Source organism: Heptranchias perlo, chromosome 1 (assembly GCF_035084215.1).
Source record: "Heptranchias perlo isolate sHepPer1 chromosome 1, sHepPer1.hap1, whole genome shotgun sequence".
Taxonomy (NCBI): Eukaryota; Metazoa; Chordata; class Chondrichthyes; order Hexanchiformes; family Hexanchidae; genus Heptranchias; species Heptranchias perlo.
Window position 1 is genome coordinate 178,815,868 of NC_090325.1, and position 13,450 is coordinate 178,829,317.

A 13,450-nucleotide genomic window follows, 5' to 3' on the forward strand; every position below is an offset into this window, starting at 1 on the left:
TGTGGCTGCAGTGTGCACCATCAACAGGATGCACTGCAGCAACTCGCCAAGGCTTCTTCAACAGCACCTCCCAAACCCGCGACCTCTACCACCTAGAAGGACAAGAGCAGCAGGCGCATGGGAACAACACCACCTGCACGTTCCCCTCCAAGTCACACACCATCCCGACTTGGAAATATATCGTCGTTCCTTCATTGTCGCTGGGTCAAAATCCTGGAACTCACTTCCTAACAGCACTGTGGGAGAACCGTCACCACACGGACTGCAGCGGTTCAAGAAGGCGGCTCACCACCACCTTCTCGAGGGCAATTAGGGATGGGCAATAAATGCTGGCCTCGCCAGCGACGCCCACATCCCGTGAACGAATAAAAAAAAAACATCAGGTGTGCAAACTAGATATTTGGCATTGACTTGCAAGATACGGTGGTGGTGATTACGGAAAAGCTGGACGTTAATTGAATAGAACCCTTCAGTTCAGTTAAGGGATACTCCTTTGAGGAGGAGCCCACAGGGCCACATGAGTACCATCAATTACCCCTGCACTCTGAGGAAATCCAGCAACTCTTTAAAAAAAAAGCCCAGGGCTCAAACTAACTACTCCCAAGGTTCCAAGGGGAATTTTACGCATTTCCCAGCTCAGGGCATGAATTAATGCAAATGCGTATATATTCCAATGTTCTCCAGGCTGGCTTCCCATCTTCCACCCTCTTTAAACTTAAGCACATCCAAAGCTCTGCTGCCTGTATCCTAACTCATACTAAGTCCCGTTCACCCATCACCCTGTGTTCCGTGACCCACATTGGCTCCCAGTCCACCAATGTCTCGATTTTAAAATTGTCATCTTCATGTTCAAATCCCTCCATAGCTTTGTCCCTCCCTATCTCTGTAACCTCCTCAAGCTCCACTACCGTCCTAGAACTCTGTGTTCCTCCAACTCTGGCCTCTTGCGCATTCCCCACTTCCTTTTCCCCACCGTTGGCGGCCATACCTTCAGCCACTTAGGCTCCAAGCTCTGGAATTCCCTCACTAAACCTCTCCGCCACTCCACTCTCTCTCCTCCTTTAAAACGCTCCTTAAAATCTACCTCTTTGATCACGTTTTTGGCCACCTGTCCTAATGTCTCCTTCTTTGGCTCGCTGTCAATTTTTGTCTGATTACGCTCCTGCAGAGCACCTTGGGAAGTTTTACTTCATTAAAGGCACTATATAAATGCAAGTTGTTGTTGTTTTATAGCAAATTGATTAATGTTGCTGATATCTCCGGTGGCCCTCTAAAAGGACCCTGTTGCAAAGAAATTTAAAGCCACTGCCATCCTCACTGTCACTGGGAGAGCCATGCCTATCAGTTCCTACGCAACAGCTCACAAGGTTCCTGGACCACTTTCTTGAGGTAGCTAAGTATTCGCAGACATTGTCCTTCACTGAGGTCTTTAAAATTCCTTTGGCAATGATATATCCTTCTGTGGGGGTATGGCTGAGTGGGGGCTCTCCTCCTCCTACTTCAATATCTCTGTCATAGCCTCAACCATATCCTCCTCATCTCCAATAAGCCATTGCAGAAGAACCCAAAAGACACACCCATTTTCCTGAAGGAGGATGGGGTGGATAAAAGTGAACATCCTTAAAAAAATTTCCCCTCATTTTCACCCTTGACCATCAGCTCTGAAATATCCAAAATGCAGTGCGATAGAAAAAACCCAATGAAACAAACTCTTAACTTGCAGCCTGTCCCTTTAGGTGAGCCAGAATCTGAACGCCAGCACAGCAATGAGTAGTGCCAGGTTTTTTATGGGGTCACTTGCCCCTGACCTGCAATTTCAATGGCAATGAAAATCAGACGGTTTCTATAACGGACGACTAATCCACAATGTCAGTTTCATGCCTGGGTGACGAGTTCGAAATCTACCCCAGTGTTTACAAAATCTGTTTAGGGAAAAGGAGTATGGAGCATTGGGTCACTCCACCAAACTGCAAAATTACAATGCTGAGCAGGAAGTTACAAAAATACAAGTTGAGGAAAGACATTGAATAACATTAGGAGAATTCTGCATTAATGACTGGAAATAACTTTGATAACAGCAAACACAGATATCGAGTTAAGTCACCCTTGCCTTCAGCAAGGTGTTCAGATAACTAATAGAGTACAAGAGTGTCAGGTGATTGCAAGATATAGATTGACATTTTAAAAAAAAATCCCACCATGGTTTTTGTTCCAGGGAGAATACCATCAAAGATTTTTCTGTAGTTAGCTTAGTCACATTCTGAAAATAAATCCAGCTTAACTGTCGATTTCAAAGTTACTAGCCTTTGATACTTCAAACCCATCTGGAGTTTTAGACCCATTATACTGCACAAGAGGAGAAGAATGGAGAGAGATATCCTGCTGTACCATTTAATAAATCCACAGAACACAATCAAAACATGAGGCAAGACAACCAAAACTCTACAGACAGACAGATGAAAATGTAACTCACTATTCTACATTTAAGTGTACCTTCCTTAATACAAAAACTCAATCACCAAAATTGGTTGGGCCTCTCACCAGTGACATTGGGTGGTTAGGACGATTGCTCTGCCCACTGTTGTGTCTGATTGTACCCTTGAAGTGAAAATCGCCACTATTTTCAGATCTCACAATTGTGGAAATTCTTACTCTCTTCAGTTTTCCCTTTCTCCTACAATCTATAAGCTCTTAAAGCAACTCAAGATTAGCATCATCTAACGGCTACTCCTTGATTTATGGCGTCTTCTGTCCTACTCTTTTTAACGTTGCTGATGGGCCTTGGCTCTTTACCTAGGCTTAGCAAAGAAAAAAAATAAACCTCCAAATTCTTGTAATAACTAGTACAATACAAGCTATGAAGATGTAGTGATTGGAACATTACTGCCTCAATTACCAATGATACTGAGGACAGGTAGTCAAAAATTAAGATCCTTGCTATCAGCTCATGCAAGCTTGTACTCTGCTTCAAGATCTGAAAAAAGCAATGCAAATTGGTCTGTGAGTTTGCTGGACTGCATGAAGTAAAAGGATTTACATCTCGAATACTTGTCATTCCCTGGACTCAAAGGCCTAATATAGAGTCCATTATAAAGATGTGATAACAGAACACTTGGAGGGCATTAACGGGATTGGACAAAGTCAGCATGGGTTTATGAAAGGGAAATCATGCTTAACAAATCTACAGAAATTTTTTGAGGATGTAACTAGTAGAATAGATAGGGGAGAACCAGTGGATGTGGTGTATTTGGATTTTCAGAAAGCTTTTGATAAGGTCCCACACAAGAGGTTAGTGTGCAAAATTAAAGCACAGGGGATTGGGGGGAATATATTGCCATGGATTGAGAATTGGTTGACAGACAGGAAACAGAGAGTAGGAATAAACGGGTCTTTTTCCGGGTAGCAGACAGTGACTAGTGGGGTATCGCAAGGATCAGTGCTTGGGCCCCAGCTATTCACAACATATATCAATGATTTGGATGAGGAAACTGAATGTAACATTTCCAAGTTTGCAGATGACACAAAGCTGGAGTAGAATGTGAGCTGTGAGGAGGATGTGATTTAGACAAGTTGGGTGAGTGGGCAAGAACATGGCAGATGCAGGATAACGTGGATAAATGTGAGGTTATCCACTTTGGTTGTAAGAACAGAAAGGCAGATTGTTATCTGAATGGTGATAGATTGGGAAAAGGGGAGGTGCAACGAGACCTGGGTGTCCTTGTACACCAGTCACTGAAAGCGAGCATCCAGGTGCAGGAAGCAGTTAGGAAGGCGAATGGTATGTTGGCCTTCATTGCAAGAGAATTTGAGTACAGGAGCAGGGATATCTCACTGCAGTTATACAGGGTCTTGGTGAGACCACATCTGGAATATTGTGTGCAGTTTTGATCTCCTTATCTGAGGGAGGATGTTCTTGCCATGGAGGGAGTGCAACGAAGCTTTACCAGACTGATTCCTGGGATGGCAGGACTGACGTATGAGGAGAGATTGGGTCGACTAGGCCTATATTCACTAGAGTTTAGAAGAATGAGAAGTGATCTCATTGAAACATATAAATTCTAACAGGACTAGACAGACTAGATGCAGGGAGAATGTTCCCGATGGCTGGGGAGTCCAGAACCAGGGGTCACAGTCTCAGGATATGGGGTCTGCCATTTAGAACCGAGATGAGGAGAAATTTCTTCACTCAGAGGGTGGTGAACCTGTGGAATTTTCTACCACAGAAGGCAGTGAAGGCCAAGTCATTAGATGTATTCAAGAAGGAGATAGATATATTTCTTAATGCTAAAGGGATCAAGGGATATGGGGAAAAAGCGGGAACAGGGTACTGAGTTAGGCGATCAGCCATGATCATTTTGAATGGCGGAGCAGGTCCGAAGGGCCGAATGGCCTACTCTTGCTCCTATTTTCTATGTTTCTATGTTAATAGATCTGATAGAATTGGAATGTTAACCAGGAAGTGAAAGGTACAACATTTTAAATCAATGTAAAAACAGTTACAGACAGTTATAGATAGCGAAAAAAAGAGCGGGTAAGAAATAATTGAATTAAATAAAAAAGACAGAAGAGAAAAGTAAAATAAAAATTAATTTTTAAATTTTTTATTTCTTTATTAATGACCAAAAACTATTAAAATAAGGAATAATGAGATTCCACATTTTTAAAAGTTAATTTTTAGTTGTTTGGCAGTCATTAAGACTTACCGCACTGTTAAAACTTAGTTTGGACCTGTATTTTTAAGCGTACCTGTTTGGTGGTGTAATTAGTTACTTTCCAGCTGGGCAGATAAGCAAATTTTCACTTTTTCAATGAATTCTCTGTTTCCAACCTGCGATGTCCCTTTAACTCAAAGCTGTCATATCGCCGGCGAAACAGCAGGAGCAAATTCCGGATTTCCACGTTTCACTGCGCATGTGTGAATGCCGGAACTTGCTCATCCATTTCGCCATCAACAACGGAGAGCGCTGTTCAGCTCTCCGTTATTTCCCGAGTGATTTCTGCCCCATTAAGTATCTAGGCTGCTGTATAATGGTTGATGCTTCGAGCAACAAGGATAGTTTCAAATGAATTGTTTCAGAGCCAAAAGTTTTATGGTCTTTCAGCAAAACTGTCCAGTGGAACATTGAGTTGCCCATTAAAATAAAGACAGTGATCTAATGTTTACAGTCAATTGGTTTTCTTCATTGGTTGAGTCTCTTCAGTACTGGTTTGAATAATTCACTGTCAATATCTTCAATAGATCACAATGATAACAGCACAGCTAGTTAAGAGAGTGACTAGTTGAGCTATACAGGCTAGAAAGGCCCCAGGTTTGATCCTCGTTCTGTGCTGAATTAATTGATCTCAGATGGTGCAGTAATAGGGGCACTAAAATTGCCATGGCTTAGGGGTGTTGAAAAAAGATCAGCCTGGATTTCCACTTCTGAACGTTATCCAACAACCCTTGCTGGAAGTGGGTATGCGTATGTCATGATCAAACTGCACTATGATGCTGCACCAAAACTTATCGTTCAGACTCACATGTAAAGAATGGCCAATTGGGTGACGTACTGGAGGGCACCAAGCACCTGTGGTACAGTACCCCTGTAAAGAGTCAACTACTTCAGGAAAGGGCAAAACATTGATAGAGAAAGGAAGTTGAAAAAAAAATCATAGCAACAGTTCTCTTAAAAATTGTTGCATGTTTCATCTTGTGCTGACTGTCACCTGCAGAACAAACTCACAGGGGGTAATTATGACTTTGGGTGATAGTGTAAAACGGGCGATGTCGATTCAACCGCCCATTATCCCGATATTCTTTTCTATTGACTTTTATGTATTTTTTTCCCCTTTTTTCATCTAACTTTCTTTCGGGTCCCCGAATATTTTTAATAGCTTAAAGAATTGACAAGCAAATTCTTGAAGACCTCTGGTAATGAAATTCTCGTGTTGGTTGCCAAGAAGTATTAAAGAGCAACTTACAAGTTTCTATGGCTCCCTGTATGAAACGTCCTAGACTCCATTCAGTACCTGATTCCCTATCACGTACAGTGAGAGAGGAGACAGGTGGGATATCATACAATATAATTTACTAGATTAAATTTGGACTTGACTGGAGTAAAATGGACGACACTAAATTTAATCAAAATGGGTTAGGATTTTCATGTTCGCATGAAGAGTACATTTGAAGTCAAGCTTTTATGACAAGGTATTTAAAAGACGAGCGCCATAAATTGAGTATGCACGTCAGAGACCCGTGTTATAAGTTATTTATCCAATAGGTCAATCAGACTGAATAATGCACAAACAATTAAACAGCACAATAGAAAGCTTAAAATGTTGGCATAAGTGAATATAATATATATAGCTGGGGCACTCATAAGATGGATAAAAGTGATTTTGGCATCATGGAGTTGTAAGAGGGCTCAAACAGACTTGAAGAATTGGCATGTCAAGGGTTTATCTCATAGGCTGACCAATGCAGCCAGTGGTAATAACTGCATGGTACAATGTTTAAAATAAATACAGCCCATAAGAGTTACAATTTTACTTTGGAAATTAACTAATCTATATAATTTATTTACAGATGTCACATATTTTGTGTCAACTTTTTTCCATTATAAATTCCTATGTCCACATTTATAGTGGGCCTATATAAACTTGTCGTGCTGATTGCCCAATCATGGACAACTGTGATGCACCGTTCCAAGCCGTCTGAGCCAGTGCCAACACTATCTTGATTTCTTAGCTGAGTGTCCTGAAGGCAATAATGAAACAGTCTCTTGAAGCCTAAAACCACTTAATTTTTAATTGTAAAGCAAGAAAGTATATAAAATCTCTTTATGTGATACTTACTGGCATTTATTTAAGAAAAAAAATCACCTGTTTGAATAGGCAGCTTGGGATGTCCCGCTCCACCTCCCAAGTATCTGCTATTGCCATTCACTGGTTCAATCCACTCCCACAACCTGAGAACCAACCAGGCAATCATTATTTAGAAACTTATATTGTTTGTGTTTTTTACAAGTGTAATAACCCTTGTATGCGTCCCATGCTCCGTCTAATGAAAATGCCAATCAAACTATGTTCCTGCATGCTTTATACACAATAGCCTAACCTATTGGTTCAATTGAAGGTTTTGTTCAAGTATTATGTAAAAATAAATAAGGACATAGATATGTCTTTAAATTGGGCACTGAATTACCTCTGCATCTCCCTGTCCTTTAACCCACCTTCACCTGAAGACGACACTTGGCTTTCATTCCCCATGTGCAACACCACAGGAAATGGACTATTAATAATATAAAATCAAAGGATTATATAAGAATAAGAACCGAATATACGACTTCAAAATGGGAACTGAGTTATGTCTGCACACCCTGGTCCAATTATCCCCCACTCTCTAATCTCGTTTCACCTAAGTCTTGACTTTCTGAATACAACACTATGGGAGATCAGCAACTATATTAAAAATCTTACATCTGCACATGCTGCCTGTCAACATTTTCCTTTACAAATTCCTATGTCCACATTTATAATAGGAAGTGCCTAAACCTCCTTTTCTTCATCTACACGCTGCCCCTATAGTGACATCATCTGCTGACATGCGGTCAGCTTCCATATGTATGCTGATGACTACCTGCTCTATGCCTCTCGACCCCTTCACTGCCTCTAGCTGTTAGATTGCTTGTCTGACACCCAGTCCGGGATGAGACACAACTTCCTCCAGCTAAACACCAGCAAGACCAAAGCCATCACCTTTGGCCTACCAAAACCATCATCTTTGGCCTACGTCACAAACACCATATCCTCACCAGCGACTCTATCTGCCTCCCTGGATATTGTCTCAGGCTGAACCTGTTCAACCTTGAGCTGACTTTCCGATCCCATATCTTCTCCTTCACAAGGACTGCCTACTTCCACCTCTAACATTTTCCACCTTCACCTCTACCTCAGCTCATTTGTTGCCGAAACCATCAGCCATGCTTTCGTCACCTCCAGACTTCACTACTTCTGGCCAGCTTCCCATCCTCTATCCTCTGTAAACTTCAGCACATCCAATACTCTGTTACCCACATCCCATAATGTATCAAGTTCCTGTCCTCACTGACCTAAATTAGTTCCCAGTTTCCCAATGCCTCAAATTTAAAATTCTTATCCTTGTGTCTAAGACCCTCCATGAACTGGTCCCACCCTATTTCTGTAACCCCCTCCAGCACTATCTACACCCCACCCACCCCCCCGTTCCTCTGACCCCGGCCACATGTAAATCCCCTACTCCTTACCCCACTGTGGCAGCTGTGCCTTCAGCCAACTAAGCCCCATATTCTGGAATACCCTTCCTAACCTCTCTGCCTCTCCAGCTCTCTCTCCTCCATCAAGACCCTCCTTAAAACCCACCTCTTTGACTAAGCTTTTGGTCACTCCTCCTAATATTGCCTTCTTTGACTCAGAATCCAATTTTTTTCCTTAATTCTCTGTGAAATACCTTGGTTTGCGTTTGTTTGTTAAAGGGGCTAAATAAATGTGAGTTGTTGTTAAGTAAACTTGCTGTAATCAAATCCGCCAACCAGTGGTGACACAGTAAGAAAGAAAGAACTTGCACTTATTTAGCGCCATTCACGACCTCGGGACATCCCAAAGCACTTTACAGCCAATGAAGTACTTTTGAAGTGTAGTCACTGTTGTAATGTGGGAAACGCGGCAGCCAGTTTGCGCATCTAGGTTTTGCATTTCCCAGCTCCACAGCCTCGACGACAGAGAAATCCCAGCGCTCCAACCAACTCTATTTCTCTGCTTCCCAAATTGCAATAAGTTTTACTATTTAACTGTAAATCGTATAAATTAAAAGAATTATATAAAAATAAAGCCTTAATGTGCAACTTAAGGATGGGGACTGAATTACATCTGCATGCCCTGTTCCAATTGACATCCACCCTCTAACTCCACTTCATCTGAAGACTACACTTGGCCTTGACTCCCCATATTGGAAATACTCCAATAAAAAATTCTTATTTTTAGTTCAAATATGTGGCTTTGAAGGTATCAAAACATCAGCTTTTGAGCCTGCCATCACTATAGCCCTCCTACAGTCAGGGTGCCCTGTGGATCCAACAACAACAACTTGCATTTACATAGCGCCTTTAACATAGTAAAACGTCCCAAAGTGCTTCATAGGAACATTGTCACACAAAATTTTACACCGAGCCAAATAAGGAGATATTAGGGCAGGTGACCAAAAGCTTGGTCAAAGAATTTTAAGGAGTGTCTTAAAGGAGAAGAGAGAGGCAGAGAGGTATAGGGAGGGAATTCCAGAGCTTAGGGCCTAGGCAGCTGAAGGCACGGCCGCCAATGGTGGAGCAATTAAAATTGGGGATGCGCAAGAGGCTAGAATTGGAGGAGCACAGAGATCTCGGAGGGTTATAGGCTTGGAGATCCATCATGAATGTCTTTGTTAGTGTGAGTGATACAGCAGAATAAATTCATTGCTGATGGGTTCAAGTAATATCTCAATAGACAATTTTATTATAAGAAAAATGTTACTTTTTTTTAAAGAGATATTTCCTAGGTGAATAAACCCAAATGTTTTAAGTCTGTCATTTTAAATTAAGTTATGAATAAATACTTTGGAGCTGAGAAACTACTGATAGAAAAAACATGAGGGAATAAGAAAGGGACAGGAGAAAGAAGTGGCTAAGGTTGATGGTGTACATTTCCATGAATGTAAATGCTAGAAATCTACACATTACTTAATATTTCCATATAGTTTTAAATGTATTCATGTGCAGTACTTCAGCATTGATCCAGAATGAATGACAACATTTCTAGTACATACAATTCAGAGTAAAACCCTTCCGATGCTATACATTCAGATCAGTAAATGTTCATTGTTACTCTGCTTATACTTTGGTGCATGTTATTCTTCAGTTGACTTATGGTACATATAAACTAACAGAAGATGAATTCATCCCACACTCATTAAACAGCCTTCAGACATGCAACGATCTTGGTTATAAAACTACTGGGCCATGGTCCAGTGCTACATTTTATGGCACACTCATGATAGTGCATATATTATTACAACAAATGCAAATCTTTGCCTTCTACAGTCTATTTTATAATAATGTTGCACTTTTCTTTTGTGTTTAACAAGCAGCTAGAACAAAAGGACAATGTAACAACATTTAAGAGAATTACTGCTATGATTTTTGGCAACAAAGGCCCATCTCTCTCCCTCCTCCCCTCATCCCACTGAATGCAAAGTAGAAAACTTTGAATTGCTGCATAAAGAGTTACTCACTAACAATTGGCTTCATAGATTGTATGTGTTAGATTAATGGCATAATTTAAGGGGCCAGAAGCTCTATTTTTCCTTAGTACAGAATGTCCCAGAGCTATTTACATGCCAACTAATGTATATTTCAGTGTGAGCAAGTGCTAATATTTGTGCACATATCATCATTCCACTGTTTTTCCCATCTGTTTTTGTCTGTGGGTAACAAAAGATACTTTAGACACAACCATCTTTTTAACTAATGAACATTTCAATTAGTGACATCGCCAGCAACTTTGCACACTATGTATAATTTCCCACAGCAATTTTGTGCTCTAATTGTCAGTAATAAAACTGATACAATTAGAACTTGCGTACATCCCAATGCATTACAGGAGTAAACAACAAAGACTTATTTTTCTTTGATGGAATTCAGAGCCAGAATAGGAAAAGAGAGTGGAGGGGGAGATTGTGCTCCAATCTGTGTACTACGTGACCAACAACTAATTTCCAGAGATTTGTATTTTCTAAAGTAAACAGCTTTTGAGCTCAGATGGGACAGATAGTCTTGCTGGTAGTAATGAAGGTGACCGCTGGTTTTAGCAGCTAAGCTACTGTTATTTTTCAAGTCTTAAGGTGAGCAGAATCCTAACTTATGTGGAGATCTTAAGGAAGCTGAACTTGTTCCCCTTGGACTGAGGAGATTTTGAGATGACCTAATTGAAAAGGCCGATTTTAACGCCGCCTGTCTGGTGGGGACGGGGTGGATGGGGCCTTAAAATGGCGGTCAGATGATTCCAGCTACGCTCCCAATGTATTCCCCCAGATCCCCAGCAATGGCATCCTGTCACCCAATATCCCGTTCCGCCCGCCAACCAGGTAGAGTTTCCCACTGGTTTCAAACAGGAGTCCGACGTCGAACATTGAAATTAGGCTCAAGAGTTAAAACCTCTCCGGGCCTCAGGCCTACATGGCCATCCCCACATGCCATACTCACGCCCCGAGTAAAAATCAAGACTGAAGTTTTCAAGATTATGAAGGGAATTGACAAATTATGTCCAATGAAATTGATCACTGTGGTGATGGGTTGGGGGCAGTTGGGAGTTGAAAACAGTTGTTTTTTGGGTCGCGATTGCAACCCAGCTTTATTTCCGGGTTTAATGTCGGTGCGGAAAAGTACAGGCTTCCCACTGGGAATGCCAAGTTCCAAAAAACAACTATTTTCAACCCCCACCGCTCCCAACTCACCCATTCTTGGGGTTTAAAATCACCCCCAGACTGTCAGCTATTCCATCATGACAGCCGCATTCTCCAAACAACTCACAAGACTCTCAATAACGCACTTCCCCCTTTCTTGCAAGAAAAGGGCGCACACAATACAAGGCAACAGTCTGTCACCAGAGGAGAAAGAGCCCGTCTGCATGCCCTCTCTCCCCTTGAAGAGAGCATCTGGCCATCATGGGCAGGGGTTTGGTTAGAGGAGGGGTCTACACATGGTGACTCACCGGGCACAAGTGCGCAGGAGCTAGGGCAGGGGGATAGGACGGCATAGGTGATAGCTCACTGGAGGACGAGGTCGCATACTAGTTCTGCTGCAACGGACTCAGATGCTGACTTCGAGGGCCCAGGTTCCCGAAGAAGGCTCATGGAAATACACAGGGAAATGCTTGGTGCACTGGGCAGTGTGCCGGAGAGCTTGCGTACAATGTCACGGAGCATGGAGGAGTCCTGCTCCAACTTGTTGCAAAACGTTGCTCGCAGCATGGAGACCATTCTGTCCAATGTGGTCACCTCCATCAGTAGTGGAACCCACCATAATGATACATCCTATGACAAGGGAGTGGGCAGGAAAGTGGACATGAATTTAGATTTGAGGTTAGGATCAGATCAGCCATGATCTTATTAAATGGCGGAGCAGGCTCGAAGGGCTATTCCTGCTCCTATTTCTTATGTTCTTATTAAATCTGACAGCTTCCATCGCAGTACAAACTGCTGCCATAGGAGCTCATGTGGCTTCTATGGCAGCTCACACTGCTGGTATGGAAACTCAGAGGGCTACCACCTTGGCTTTGGGGGGCCACAGTTGAAAGGGGCTTCCAGGGCATCACATCACTCATGCACTCTGTTCTGCAGCAGAGCCTTCAGAGTGCTGAGGCGCCGCCCCAGGAGAGTGGCCTTGGCTCCGTGGGAGAGACACCTGCTGTCCTCTCAGGATGCTTTTCCCCCCCGCCAGTGCCCTTGCTGGTGCCACTCAGCCAGCCGACCAAGACTGCTGCCGCTCACTCCAAGATGCCGCATTCTGCAGCTGGGCACTCTAGCCCCAGAGCTGCTCGAGGTCATATTCCAAGGCCATCTGAAGTGTCCTCAATGGAGGCTCAGCAGTGTTCAACCTCCCAAGCTGCAGCCACGAGAGAAACATCATAGTTGCACCAGGATATGAAAACGAGCACACAAGAGAGGCACTAAGGGCTTGCATAAGAGTGATTATTTTTTTTTGTCAATGCTGACATGATTTGATTGATAAATTTGCTTTTTGTTCTGGATTTGATGTTGATATTTGTCTTTGTAGTGAAGTGAGGGCAAGACCCATATGTTTGGAGTGAAGGAAAGCAATCGGTTGGTGGTTGTAAGGAGAGTTGGACTGTTGGTGAATGGGGAATGGGAGGGCTGATTTAGGTGAAGTGCTCCTCGGCAAGCTTGACTCTGAGAGCTCGGGCAGATAGGGGCTCGAGTAGTCGCTGCCTCTCCTCTTCCTGCTCCCCCTCATGCCCAGGTGGTGGTAAGGGCTGGTCCCACATGATGGCAAAAGTGTGGAGCATGCAGCAGACAACGACAAATCTGGATACCCACTCAGGAGAGTACTGCAAAGCTCCTCTGGAACGGTCCAAGCAGTGGAAGAGTTGCTTGAGCACACCGATTGTTTGTTCGATGATGTTTTTTGAGGCACCATTGTTCTCGTTGAAAGCGTGATCTGCAGCTGTGCGCGAGTTCCTGATTGGAGACATTAGCCATGTCCGGAAGGGATAGCCCTTGTCATCCAATAGCCAACCTGCAACTTGGAAACCTGGTTGAAATAAGGGAGGCACAGAGGACTGGCACAGGATGAAAGAGTCATGACTGTTGCCGGGATAGTGGGCACAGATCTGCATGCTGCCGGTGGTCACAAACCAGCTGTATGTGGAGGGAGTGGAATCCCTT

The 13,450-nt window shown here is 43.0% G+C and overlaps 1 long non-coding RNA gene across 2 annotated transcripts in view; it reads right to left on the reverse strand.

Annotated features, from left to right (window-relative positions):
- Window positions 1–13,450, reverse strand: part of LOC137303292 (uncharacterized) — a 250,024-nt gene that overhangs the window by 43,268 nt on the left and 193,306 nt on the right. Inside the window, exon 2 of one of the 2 annotated variants that reach the window (XR_010958477.1) lies at window positions 6,835–6,947. This is a non-coding gene — a long non-coding RNA (uncharacterized lncRNA). The remainder of the gene's footprint in view (window positions 1–6,834; window positions 6,948–13,450) is intronic. The other variant, XR_010958476.1, reaches the window with a different exon arrangement.